The following is a 9,053-nucleotide window of genomic DNA, read 5'->3' on the forward strand; positions in this document are numbered from 1 at the left end:
TATTTTATAATGAAGTGGTATATTGTGTTTACAAAGCACTTCAACACTATTTTATCATCCTGATTTTAAATAAAATCTTCCTTAAAACAAAGCTGTACAGGCCTGGAGTTTAGCCTAGTGGTAGAGTGCTTGCCTAACATGCACGAAGACCTGACTTCGATTTCTCGGTACCACATATATAGAAAAAGGCTGGAAGTGGTGCTGTGGCTCAAGTGGTAGAGCGCTAGTCTTGAGAAAGCCCAAGGACAGTGATCAGGCCCTGAGTTCAAGTGCCATGACTGGCAAAAACAAAACAAAGCAAAAGAAAAACAAAACTGTACAATAGTATTTTTTTATGTACCCAAGGCAGAAGGAATGGAAAAATGGGCATCAATGAAAGATGCTCCAGTGATTCCTCAGAATTTAGATGGCATCTTAAAAGCCAATGTGGATTATTTCAAAAACTGATCCATGTTACTCATACCAACTACAGTGAAGAAATCAAGTAATATTTTAGCGGAAATACATTGGTTAGATATGTCAACTGGTGAGACAGAGAAAAAGTTATCTGCAGAGAATTGGCATTACGGGGTCAGGACTATACTCAAGGCAGTTAATCTGTTACATTTCTCATTCCGGGCTCACAATTTTCACATTTGTTTTCAACAGGTCTGAAAGCAGTAAGCCTCAGGTTCTACAAAGCTTGAGTTACCCTCGACTTTGGAGATATAATCCTGATATAGTGAGTCGTGTGAATGAGGAGGGGAGTTATGCTGGTGACCACAATGGTCTATTCTTTGGAGCAGGTACCTCCAGTCAAGGAAGTTCAGTCCGTGTGCATAGCTGATGGCACAGGTATGACCTGAGTGTATGCAGAGTATTCACATATGGTTGTTTGCTCAGAAGGGCTCCATTGGGATTTTGTGAAGTTATACTCTTTAGAGATTAATTTTTCTCTAATTGTTGCTTTGCCCGTGAGGTTTTATCAGATGAGGAAACATAGCTCTTTGTCTTCTCATCTTCGAAAGAAGGATGTTCTGCGGCCTCTCCCCAGACCTCTTTTCTTTCATGACCGCTGCCTTCACCTTGTCAGGGCTGCTGACCCTGCTCAGTAGGCATGAGAAAGTTTGGACTGGGCGTGGACATCTTGCCATGTCTTGGAGCTCAATCTGGTGATGGGTGTTCCTTCTTGGGCTGGCAGCATCTGGTATTTGGCTTGTGCTTGGCCACAGGCCATAGGTCAGCCAACCTCTGAGATCCATTATTGAGGAGGAAATTTTCTGTTTCCTGATTGGTTGCACAGAGATCCATTTTCAGTAGTTTGGGAAAGTAAGTGGGATTCTTGACTAATTTTCTTTGGCTTGCCCTCAGTAGCACAGGGGGTATTCCAAGCCACTCCTGATCCTGGAGATAAATGTAAGATTGGTCAGATGCTGGTATGTAGTGCACAGAGCTCCTCTGGAGGTCAGAAGGCAATAGCTAGCGAGGATGTATCCTGAACAGTGTGCAGGCCTTCAAAGATGAGTGAAAGTTTTCACAAGCAAGATGATTAACTGCTGGGATCTGCTCATTCTTCCTTCCCACTTTCTCGATTCTGATCTCTATTTGTCTCTTCTGGCCAACTTAATGTACTTTTGGGGGATGAGCTGAGTATATACATATTAAATTTGGTAAATCAAATACATATTAAATACTGTAAAATAGTCCTTAAAACTAGCATCAAATAATAAAAAGTTACATGGTAACATTCACAGTACAAATGTAACATTTTCACTTTACATATAGTACAGCTGTTCTTCATATCTATGGGCAGTAGGATTCAAGACTCAAAGCAGGCATGCAATCATTAGTATCAAATCCTACATGCAGTATATATGCTTTACTATATATATATATATATATATATATATGTACCTATGATCAACTTAGTTTATCAACAAGATTCTGTACAAGATGAAATGATTATAATAGGATATAAAAATACAATTCATAAATGGCTTAATTTTGAAATTTTCTATTTTTTAGGCTACCATTAATATCTAAATGTAGAAAGTGAATCCTATGACTAAAGGTGCACTCTTTTGCTTAGAGTGACATTAAATAATGAACAAAAACAACTTGGCAAGCAGAGAAAGGACCATAGCAGATGTGAAAAGTGTGCCTAAAAGGTCATTTTCCTTCTGGTTTTTGAACCAAATGCTTGCATTTTCATTTTTCAACTGAGTTATGCAAATTTTAATCTTATTGCATGTATATTCATGAAGAGCTGGACACATGTAAAACACACACCAGGTGGTTTCAGAAAACAGCAGAAAGACAAAAGCCAGAGCATCAAAGAGCTGGGAGACAAGATCTGCCTGATTCACTGGACCTAACTTTGATCAAATAGCTCTCTTCTACTGCTTCTGGCAGAGGAGAGTGTTTTGCCTATGCTCCTCCTTAAATCACTCAGGTATGGTGGACCGACGGTGTCTTGTTGGACTATGTCAAAGTTTCTAGAGATGCTGGGAAAGCACACATTTCATACATTAGGCTACTATAGTTCCACTTGTCACTCTCTTGGTTTGAAGGTTATTTCCCTTGCCTCAGAAGGGGCACTTGACCATTTCCAGTTCTGACGCAAGTGCTGGTAGGAACTAAGCATCTCAAGAGAAGCAGTCAGTACAGGACAATAGGAATTTCCCATCTCTCCCTTCTCTCCTTGAATGGATAACAGTGAGGTGTTCCATTTTATACCAGAATTCTCAAGTGACATTGTGCTAAGCTGTGGATGACTTTTCATTTGGCTGACTTCCCATTCCCGGTGTGACTCCTTTCCCTGGCAAAACTTTCCATTATTCTTAAACAATCACCTTACACTTGAATCTTTGATCTCAGTGTCAGCTTCCCTGGGAGCCAAAACAATGACAGATGTTGAGTGGCCACAGAGAATAACAAAAATCTACCTTTTCTTCATGATATAAATGTTTCTCTGCTTCAGTTGCAATTCTCTGCATGTTATAGTAATGGCACTTATCTTCTTGTGATATATTTGTGTAATTTTACCTTGTTAAATCCCTAAGATCCAGTCTCACATGCTTGTGGTTCATGGTGAGGGCTGCATGTAATGAGTTCTAATAAATATTTTTTAAGGCACAAGTCAATAAATGGAAGAATGGCTACTGGTTTATCCAAATGTGATGATTCATGTAAGGATTTATATGGAAAAAGTTCAGCACATTGTTACTATCTGAAATCCCTGTAGAGGGGACTATGATTCTATGATTGTCTCTTCATTTTCCAATCTGGCCAATCTTGCTTTTGGCCTGGTTGCTATGAGGATGTAGGGCATGGGATCAGATTGTGTGTGTGTGTGTGTGTGTGTGTGTGTGTGTGTGTGTGTGTGTGTAGAACAATGCCTTAGTGTACGTGCTTAAATTTTTTAATGTTTCAAGTTGCAGGGGGAATAGCTCCAAAAGCCAACTTCTGTGTGGGCAAAATATATAGAGTAGCCTTACATTGAGCGACAAACCTCATCTCTCTTACCTGATGCTAAAATGTTTCAAAAGACCCCTGGGCTTAGATAAGTTCAAACTCTTTATATTCTATGAGTATGGGATCGGCATTTTCCATAAAGGTGTTCTTTCACATTATTTTTCCTACTGAGTGTGAATTTAAACTAGTGAAATGTGCCAGCTCAGGGCTTCTCAAATCAAGAGGATCTCTGTTTACTGGAGACAAAGTTTGGCACACAAGAGCTGACACCACCCACATTGATCCGGAGCCATACCACAGCAGAGACTCCAAGCAAATGCATCTGCCTACCCTGTCCCTTCTCAGATTAAAAACATTTTTGTTGTTAGTTTATCAATTATGAGTTCAAATCGTCTGATTTCTTCCTCTGCTACCTGTTATCTTTGTAATCTTTTTTTTTGGTTCCTCTCTTAAAATAAAGAGGCAATTACATAGATGACAGAGTGAGGATGTGTCTCAATACATAAAGAGTTCACATATAGAATTCACTAAAGCAATAAAAGGAAAATAATGTATCTCCCTTCTCTAAATTAGAGAATGACTGAATATTAGAAGACAAGAATATAAATGGCTAGATGGGCTGTAAAAGCACCTAAAGGAAAGTCAGTGTTCCTAACCAAGTGACTGTATACCTGAATTCAGTTTATGTCACTTAAGAATTTTAAAAAGGGGATGTGGAGTGTGGCCTACTGATAGACTGCTTGCCTAGCATGCACAAAGCAATGGGTCTGATTCCTCAGTACCATATACATAGAATAATCAAAAGTAGTGCTCTTTCTCAAGTGGCAGTGGGTTAACTTTAAGCAAAAGAAACTCAGGGACAGTGCCCAGGCCCTCAGATGGGACAAAAATGTTTTTTAAGGACTGGTAATGTTTCTGTCATCCTCAGAATGAATATGAAGACAGACATAATTTGTTAGCATCTTTTTAAGGTTAGTATATTTTAATAGGGCTTTAGTTTTTATTTAAAATTCTTCTGCTCACAAAAAGTCCTATGATTATGTTAGCTTTCTGTTTCTCCTGGAATAAATTACCTAAACTTAAAATACCACAAATTCATTGTTTTATATTTCTGCAAGTTAAATATATAACATGGGTTTCATTGAGTTTTCATCAAAGTGAGGAGTTAAGAGTCCACTAAGGAAAATTCTCTTCCTTTTCTAGTTTCTGGTTGATATCAGAGCTTCTGTAACTAATAGTTCCCTCTCAATCTACAAAGCCGACAAGGATGGGTTGCGTTTTTACCTTTAACAGTTTGATTATAATCCTCCTGCCTCCTTCTTTGATGTGCATTGCATCTACCAAAGCAACACGAGGTATTTTCCAAACACGAATGCACTAATTAACAATTTTAGTGCCATGTATAAGCTTTGTTCTTTCATTGTACATAACATAGCACATTCAGAGATTCCAGGCAATAGGATATAGACATCTTTGGAAACCAGTTTTATACACACATACACAGAGACACACTGACAAACACACACACACACACACACACACACACACACACACACACACACACACACACACAAGGGTTTTGGACAATAGAGAGACTTGAACTCAGGGTCATGTTATCCCTGAGTGTTTTTCTCAAGGCTAGAAACTCTACTACTTTGAGCCTGTTTTGGTGGTTTATTGAAGATAGGAGTTTCAAGGACTTTCCTGCTTGGGCTGGCTTTGAACCATGCTCCTGAGATTTCAGCATCCTGAGTTCTATATGTTTATTCTGTATTAAATATTCTTATTATCTTTAAATAGTTATACAAAGAAGTTGCCATTCAGTAAAGCAATTTAAGGATATAGTATGTCTTGATCAGTGCCAGCCCTCTCAATATTCTTATTCATCCCTTCACAACCCACCTCTTCTCTCACTTTTCTCAGTTTTGTAGGATACTTATTAAATGTGTCTGTCATTTAATAAAGTAGTTTATGTGTATAAGAAATCTTTATCCGCATCATCCAACATTTTAAAATTTTCAGCATATTACACCCCCCACCACACCTTCTTTTTCCCCCTTGATTTTATCATATACAATAAATTTTTGACTCCATTCACACTAACCATGACCTCTTCTTTCCTTCATTTGTCTACCTTCTTGTTTTGGTCCTATCACCCCAACTTTCCAGCATCTATTTCCTGGTACTTATTTTGTTGGGCTTTGATTTAGTTTTTCTGAAGAATTATACTATTTGAGTTCTCTATAGAGTTTATTATACTTCAGTTAATTCATTTGCTTGCATACCACCCAGTGTGTTTATGTGTAGATTTATGGGTACATTCTAACTACCAGAAATGATTTTTATGCCTACCAGAAGATGGTTTGTAAACTACATAGAGGAGTGAAATAATGCAAGCTAAAAGAAAGTAAAAATGATATACTAAACAAAAAATGTATGAGAAAATGAAACCAACATAAAAAATGCACAATACTGAGGTTCTATATACTGTTTTGAAAAACAAGCTAATGATTTTCCAAATTTGAGCTTAAATTATACTTTTAAAAACTATAATAATTGGTGGCACTCTTGAAGAATCAAATCAAGCATACTCATGCCATAATGAAAATATTCATTCACAGACTCAATATAACTACATCTCTTAGTTTTGTTAAAGCAACTATAATACTTCACTGCCCTTAGGCACTGCAACTCTTTATGTAGAACTGTTGCTTGCCTAGACCTTAGTTTTCTATGAATGATCAAATCTGGTCCTGCACATTCTTTAAGATCTCCATATTGATGCCAAACAAATTCTTCTTTATGATTCCTCCACTCAGATTACATTTTATTGGACAAGTTGCTAAGTACACCATCCTGTTTAGCAATTATTTCAGTGAAAATAAGTGCACTCAACTGTAATAAAAAAGATTCAACTGGTGGTCAAAATATGAGTACACTTATGCTATAGTGGGTTCTAATAAATATAATGCTGTTTCTCTATCATTAAATCCTGAGAGAAATATCTACACTCATACATATATATATACATATGCATATATTTCTGACCTGTAATAATCTCATAAATGACAGCATTTGTAAAATGAAAATGGATTAAAGTTGGTGCAGGTCTACTAACATTTGCTAAAATTCATACTAGGTTTTGATGTCATTCCCTTCTAAGTGTCTGCAGTCCAACTTCAACTGTACATGGAAGTGGATTATAAATACACACTGATTTTTATAATGAATTAAGTTTCAAAGGGACTAATTGACTTCCCCCGATCTCCCAGCAATTTTCAATTTGAATACACCTTGTCTGACTTTGGCTATGCTTTACCCACAAAAAGGTGATTTTTTTTTTTAGAACAATAAAGACCTTTATTACATGAGCTAAGGAAGGTAGAGGCCTTTATTTGCCTTTCCGGGCAGGCCTTGATCTTCCTCAGATAGAATTCCAGCTCCTTGCCTTCTAGCACATAGCCATTTGCTCGGCCACACTGGCCTGGTCTGGAGGCAATGCAGGCAAGAAGCTTGCCCTGCTGGAATTGCTCCTCCAAAAGACTGCTGATCTTGGCATTCTTTTTCCTTTCATTATATTTCTTCTGAATTTTCTTGGATCGCTTTCTGTTTAAAATCTCTTCCTCTTCAGGAGTCAGCTTGGCCCCCTTCTTGCGGCCCAGGGGAATCGCATAGTGGGATTCATACCACAGCCGGTGGGGTGTGCTGTCGATAAGCACGAGGCAGTTCTTTACCAGGGTCTTGGTGCGGACCAGCTCATTATTGGATGCATTGTAGACAATATCAGTGATCCTTGTTTTAAGAGTACAACACTCAGATCCCCAGGAAAAGTTGCCCACATCCAGCCTCAGAGCGCGGTATTTCTTGTTGCCGCCCCGAACTCAGACTGTGTGCATGCGAAGGGGCCAATCTTAGTGTTGGCAGCAGGGCGTCCCAGCTCATACTTCTGCTTCTTGGGGTAGGGCTTCCTCTTGCCCCCGGTCTTGCAGCGCTGTGCCAGTTGTCCAGAGAGATGCCCATCGCTCGGCGCTGGCTGAAAAGAGCAAAAAGGTGATTTTTTTAAAAGACAAAACAATAATGTACCCAGCACCTGATGGATATAACTTCAACCCCTCTGTACATTACCCCAACAATAAATTTTTTAAAAAGAATTATTTTTTAGAAGACAAAACAAAATTTTAAAAAGCACCTATAATCCCTCACAAGAAAAAGAACATTCCAGGCTTTTTTAGGAAATGGACTATTTTTGTATGTCTGTCTCCTGGAGAGTGCTATCAAAATGGAAGTTTGTGGTAAAAATGCTACTTAGTCAATGAAGTAGACGTGTGTTCATGTAGAAAGCTACTTTGCCTAACCTGCTGTCCTCTGCCCTTTCCTTCCCTATTTATGTCCTTCTAAAGCAGGTTTTAGAATAAGTATCACTTCATGATGGAAATTTTCTCCTTGTTCTCTTAATTGGCCTTCTGTGTTAAACGCTTTAATAAAATAGTGTGCTCATGCTTCTTAGCGCTTGTTTGCGTAGTAATTTATTCTGTTAGGATTGAGGTGTGATAGTCTACCAGGCTGTCACATTCACAACAGAAGGAACTGATGTTACCTGTCATGTGATAAATGGTTAATAAACATCGATGAATAAAATGAACAAAATATTAATTATATATTCTATCATTTTATTTTTTCTTCAGTGCAAATTTATATCTCACATGATAGTCCTAGTCAGTTTGGTTGAAAAATATTTTTAATATTTTAAAGAGTTTTTATATTTTACTATTTCTGAAAATCTGTTTATTTTTTTAAATCTCGTGCAGAGATAATGTTTTGAATGTAATGATAATCCGTATCTAAGAGACCATATTTTATATAGGAGATTATTGTTTTCTTTTTCTCTCCCACCTCCTCCAACTAAGTTCTTTAACAAAAAAAAGATACTTTGTATTTCTTCATTGCTCTGATTCAGAACAGTGCCTCATACCTCATAAGAGGTAATTGTTGATCCAACCAGACAGTCTATGCCGTTTAATTGGAGAGTCAAGTCCATTGATACAGAGAGGATTGAGAGATATTTATTAGTTCCTACCATTTTTAAAAGCTTTCATTAGGGCCTGTATCTTGACAGTTCTTGTGGTACTTAGATGGTATGATGTTTAGGTGCCATTTCTTTCTCTGTATTGCATTTATGTTGGTTTTCTATGTGTAGAACATCTTTGAGAATTTTTTGTAATGTTGGTTTGGTTGCTACATAATGTTGCAGCTTTTCCCTGGAATGGAATGTTTTTATTGTTCCTTCAGTTGTGAATGAGAGCTTAGCTGGGTACAGTATTCTTGGTTGGTAGTTATTTGACTTAAGGGCATGACATATATGCTTCCAGTCACTTCTTGCTTGTATGGTCTCTGCTGAGAAATCTGCGGTTATTCTGATTGGTTTGCCTTTATAGGTGATTGATCCCTTCTCCCTGGCTGCCTTTGGGATCCTTTCTTTGGTCTCTATTGATCCAGTTCGGATTATAACGTGGCAGAAATAAAGTACTTAGGAATTAGCTTAACTAAGAATGTAAAGGACCTTTTTGATGAAAACTTTCAAACTCTGAAAAAGGAAATTA

The 9,053-nt window shown here is 37.7% G+C and overlaps 1 pseudogene; it reads right to left on the bottom strand.

Annotated features, from left to right (window-relative positions):
* Nucleotides 1-1,240: 1,240 nt before the first annotated feature.
* Nucleotides 1,241-7,473, bottom strand: LOC150049765 (small ribosomal subunit protein eS8 pseudogene; annotated as a pseudogene).
* Between the last annotated feature and the right edge of the window lie 1,580 nt (nucleotides 7,474-9,053).

This window comes from Megascapheus bottae, chromosome 19 (genome assembly GCF_031878675.1).
Source record: "Megascapheus bottae isolate mThoBot1 chromosome 19, mThoBot2.hap1, whole genome shotgun sequence".
In the NCBI taxonomy this organism is placed as follows: Eukaryota; Metazoa; Chordata; class Mammalia; order Rodentia; family Geomyidae; genus Megascapheus; species Megascapheus bottae.